This window comes from Sinocyclocheilus anshuiensis, unplaced genomic scaffold (genome assembly GCF_001515605.1).
Source record: "Sinocyclocheilus anshuiensis isolate Anshui unplaced genomic scaffold, SAMN03320099.WGS_v1.1 scaffold3139, whole genome shotgun sequence".
In the NCBI taxonomy this organism is placed as follows: Eukaryota; Metazoa; Chordata; class Actinopteri; order Cypriniformes; family Cyprinidae; genus Sinocyclocheilus; species Sinocyclocheilus anshuiensis.
The window spans coordinates 158874-164238 of record NW_015542755.1 but is presented as its reverse complement, the minus strand read 5'-3'; the positions used below and the strand labels follow the sequence as shown (position 1 = coordinate 164238).

At 47.0% G+C, this 5365-nt stretch overlaps 1 long non-coding RNA gene across 2 annotated transcripts in view; it reads left to right on the top strand.

Annotated features, from left to right (window-relative positions):
* The window catches only part of LOC107694613 (uncharacterized), a 13622-nt gene that overhangs the window by 1321 nt on the left and 6936 nt on the right, over window positions 1–5365 (top strand). The gene's annotated exons all lie outside the window — the stretch shown is intronic.

The window sequence follows — 5365 nt, the reverse complement described above, 5'->3', positions numbered from 1 at the left end:
GGTGCGACCACGGCCTCTGGGTGCGGGACGATTAGGATGGGTCCGATGGAACTTCTCTAGCAATGTGGGGTCAAGAACGTTGTCCCGGGCCACCCAGGATCTTTCCTCTGGTCCATATCCTTCCCAATCTACCAGGTATTCTAGTCGGCCGCCCCGCCGCCGCAAATCCAGGATTTCCTTGAACTGGTAGACAGATGGTTGTTCGAGGATCTCTGGAGGAGGAGGCTCTGCTGGTGCCATGAGTTCGGGTGCAGAAGGAGAGAAGGGTTTTAGGAGGTGGGGTGAATTCTGTACCGGGGTGGAAGTTGGAGTTGGTAGGTGACCTCATTTATCTGCCTCTGTATCGGGAACGGACCGATGTAGTGGGGACTCAGCTTCTTGCAAGGCAGGTGGAGGCGCAGATCCCGGGTCGATAGCCATACTTGCTGTCCAGTTTGGTAAGTGGGAGTCAAGGAACGCCGGGCATCAGCGAAGGTTTTGTGCCTCCGCACTGCACGTTGAAGTTGGATGTGAGCTGAGTCCCACACTCTCTCGCTAGCTCGGAACCAGTAGTCCACAGCTGGGACCTCCGATGGCTCTTCGGTCCATGGGAAGAGTGGAGGTTGGTAGCCGAATATGCACTGGAAAGGTGTGAGTCCGGTGGTGTTTTGTCGGAGGGAGTTTTGTGCATACTCGGCCCATGGGAGGAAGCAGGCCCAACTGTGCTGATCATCTTGGCAGTATGCCCGGAGGTAACGCCCGAGCTCCTGGATCTTGCACTCAGTCTGGCCATTAGTCTGGGGATGATAACCGGAGGAGAGGCTCACTGTGACTTCCTAGCAGTTGAAAGAAAGCTTTCCAAATGTGGGAGATGAACTGCGGGCCCCGGTCTGAGACGGTATCCTCCGGGACTCCATAATTCCTGAAGACATGTGTGAAGAGTGACTCAGCCGTTTCTAGCACCGTAGGTAATCCCTTCAGGGGAATCAGTCTGCAGGTTTTCAAAAAGCGATCTACTGCCACTAGAACGCAGGTGTTGCCTTCGGAGTTGGGCAAGTCAGTTACGAAATCGATCCCAATGTGATACCAGGGCCGTTGAGGTATGGGTAGTGGCATGAGCTTGCCTACGGGGAGGTGAAGAGGAGATTTAGACATGGCACAGACTGAGCACCCTCGAACGTACCTGATGACATCACGGGACATACTGGGCCACCAATACTGAGCTTGGAGGAGTGAGAGGGTCCGCTGGCTGCCTGGATGTCCAGAGCCCGGTACATTGTGAACTGAGCCCAGAAGGGGTAGTCGTTGAGATGTGGGAACATACGTCTTCCCTTCTGGGCCTCCCAGCGGAGCTGGTTCGTTGAGAGTGGCGGCTTGGATGTCCCTGTCAATATTCCAAACAATGGGGCTTACAATTAGGGCTGGAGGGAGAATTGGCTCAGGTTCTGCGGGTGCATCTGGTGAGTGCATTCGTGACAATGCGTCAGCCTTACAGTTACTGTTGCCTGGCCGGTATGTGATGGTGAATTGAAACCTGGTGAAGAACAGCGCCCAGCGGGCTTGATGGGGATTGAGCCTTTTAGCATCACAAAGATATTGAAGGTTCTTGTGGTCGGTGACAACTGTAAAAGGATGATTGGGTCCCTCCAGCCAGTGCCGCCACTCTTCCAGGGACAGTTTTATTGCGAGCAGCTCTCTGTCACCAATATCATAGTTTTTCTCCACTGGGGTCAGTTTCTTGGAGTAATATGCGCAAGGCTGGAGGCATGGAGGCTCGCCGTACAGTTGCGACAGCACGCCCCCAACCCCTGGGGAGGACGCGTCCACCTCCACCACAAATGGGACCAGAGGATCGGGATGACGAAGAATAGGGGCCATGCTGAAGGTGGTCTTGAGTTGTTCGAAGGCTTCATGGGCGTTGGGGTTCCAGGACAGGGACTTGGGCTTACCTTGGAGCAAAGAGGTTAATGGAGCTGAGATGAAATCCTTAATGAAGCGACGGTAGAAGCTCGCGAATCCTAGGAAGCTCTGGAGCTCCTTCACCGACTGGGGACGATTCCACTCCATAATGGCCTTTACCTTCCCCTGGTTCATTTGAATTCCTTCTTGGCCGATAACGTACCCGAGGAACTGCATGGTGGGGCGATGGAATTCGCACTTCTGCAGCTTCAGGAAGAGGTGGTGTTGGCGAAGCTTCCTGAGGACCTGCGCCATGTGACGGTGATGGTCGGCCAGGTTCCGGGAGTAGATGAGTATGTCATCGATGTAGACAATCACAAAGTCATTGAGGACCTCCCGGAACACCTTGTTCATAAACCCCTGGAAGATGGACGGGGCGTTGGAAAGGCCATATGGCATAACGAGATATTCATAGTGGCCAGATGGGGTAATGAAGGCCGTCTTCCATTCATCGCCTTCCTGGATTCGAATGAGGTTGTATGCACTCCGCAGGTCCAGCTTGGAGAAGATGCGTGCCCCACGGAGTTCCTTTAGAGCGGCAGGGACCAGGGGAAGTGGATAAGGATGCTTCACAGTCTGGGAGTTTAGCACACGGTAATCAATGCATGGCCTCAAGCCCCCGTCATTTTTGCCCACGAAGAAACTGGATGCGGCCAGTGATGTGGAGGGACGAATGAAACCCTGAGAAAAAGCCTCCTGGATGTATTCCTCCATAGCCTTGCGCTCCGGGATGGACAGGGGGTACACTCGACCCTTGGGGAGTTTATTACCAGGCAGCAGGTCGATAGCGCAGTCCCAAGGCCGATGAGGTGGTAGGGGAGTGGCAGCCTGCTTACTGAAAACATCCTGGAACGCCACATAATCAGATGGGATGGTGGATGTTTCCAACGGCTCGGGACTTTCGGAGTTGTTAAAAGCGCTATATAAATAAAGGTGACTTGACTTGACTTTCGATGCGAGTGGAGGCTATTTGAGCCGTGAGAGGAGTTTGAGGCGGTTTGGGAAGGGCAGAGATGCAGTGCTGCAGGCAAAACTCGCTCCAGCGAGTTACCTCACACGAGTCCCATCCGATTTCCGGAGAATGGGATCCAGGAACGAAGGAGATCGATGAAGGAGGAACCTCGGGAATCTAAGGGTAAGCAGACACAAGTCAATAGCATAGAGAGAGTCTGGTAAGTTCAGTGTAGTGAATGGTAGACCAGACAGTGAGTGACTGGAAGGAGCGTGCTTTTGAATGTTGGCTTGATTGCAGATGACAGGTGCGGGAATTAGAACTCAGGTGAACGTGATCTGGTGTAAGTAGTGGCAGGTGATTGTGGTGACTCGCTGATAGGTTATTGTTAATTCATGAATTGTGAGCCGAATGACGCAGATGCAAATAAGGACTGTATTGACATGAAAAGTGATCTCTCATGCTAAGATACAAGAAAATAGATTTTGTTTTGATAACAGTACATTATTTTATGGAATAAATCTTCACTAGTTGTATTGACAAGCAGGTTTGATGATGCACTGTATAACATGACACTGATTGGCTTTGAATGGTTACCTCTGATAAAGATTAGTCATGGAGATAGAGGGGAATTTCCTTTAGCGTTCCTTGTGCTTTTTTCAGCTGCATTTTGGGCAGAAGCAAATATCCTGTTGTCACTGATTTATGTTAAACAACTGAAAACAGGAAGATTAAAAAAAAAAAATTATTTATTGTAGAGACTACAGCTCATCTGTAAAAAAAACACAGGCTACTGTACTGTAAGACTGAGTAAAAGCACGTAATGAATTCAGGCGTCTATAATGTGAATTTTTAAAGCAGAGAAAATGAGGGCACAACTGGACCTATAACGCAGAGTCGCCACCAAGATGAAGGAAAAGCGCAAATGTGCGGTAAGCATAAATTTTATTCTGAAGTAGAGATGGTGTCAATAATGGTGCAATAATGTTTGAGAAACTGAAACTCAAAAATTCAATCATTATTCTTAAGAACAACGTGTCAATGTTTCTGCGTTTATATTGAATATATTATCATGCAATTAATTTCCTATTTACTTTTTAAGCATATGTTCCCTTTTGCTACAGCAATTCCAGATATTTGTCATTAAAAAAAAAAGAATGTACTGACTAAAAGCCCAATATTATCTAAATGCTTGCAATAGGTGATTAAAATTAAGTGAACTGTTATTAATTGACATTTGTGTGTTTTCTTCCTGTTCCTCAGGAGGAAGTAGATGTTTGGTGTTGATCACAGTGAGTCTCGGGCTCATTTGTGTTCTTCTGCTGATCTTCATCATACTGCTGTGCATCACCATTAGAGCAGAGAGAGACCTGATAAAGAGTTACAAGAACACAGTTGAAGAGTTACAGGACAATTACACTGATCTAATGACTGAAAAACACCAACTGCAGAATATTTTCAACTTTGTGATCCAGAAGAAACTGGAGTTGGAGACCAGAGTCAACAATCTCACTGCTGATAAAGACCAGTTACAGAGAAGCATTGAATCTTTGACTCAGAAGAAACTGGAGTTAGAAAGCAGAGTCACATCTCTGAGTGATGAACTAAGCAAAAAGGCATCTAAACGATGTTAGTACAAATCTGTTTTTCTTCACTGTCTTTTATGCACACAGTTTTAAAAGATGAGTTTGTCTGTGTGGTCCAGATTTTTTTTCCACTTCCACTGAAGTGAAGAGCTGGTCTGACAGCAGGCAGTACTGCAGGGATCATGGTGGTGATCTGGTCACTAAAGAGAAGTAGGTGAGTTCAGTGGCAATCATTCAATTCATTGCCTCTGATCTTGTGACTTTGACCTGTATTACTCTTTTGACCCTCACTTTCGCACCACACATCAGGTCTTTTATTATGAGATTGCAGCAACCTATCATTTTAGGAAGCACTGCCTCTGTGTGTGTTAAAGGAGAGGAGATGGAATCAACCTTTTTTTTTTTCTTCACACACAGAGACACATATCTTCATTCATTAAGGAAAGTGTGTGGATTGGTTTGTCTGACTCGGAGAATGAGAGCAACATGAAATGGTTAGATAATTCACCACTGAATCAAGGGTAAGACAAAGAAAACCACATGTTCTTTGGGTATTTGTTTGTAGGTGCATCTTTCTTCTCATATCTGCTTCCTGAGTACTTTTATTTTTAGCTGTACTGGAACTGAATCTGACATTTTTTATTCAAGTTTTGGAGCCCAGGTGAGCCGAACAGCTTTCAGGGTACAAATGAGGACTGTACTGAACTGATTCCTACAAGAGACAGCGTGAACAATTGGAATGATCTGCCATGCTCATTGATGAAAAAATGGGTTTGCGGGATTTAGCATCCATCTGTTTCTTCACCTTTGTTTTTGTTTTGTTTTTTTGTGATTGCATTTTTGGTGAAGATTGTTCGAAGGAAAACTCATTTATTAACCGGTTTTATGT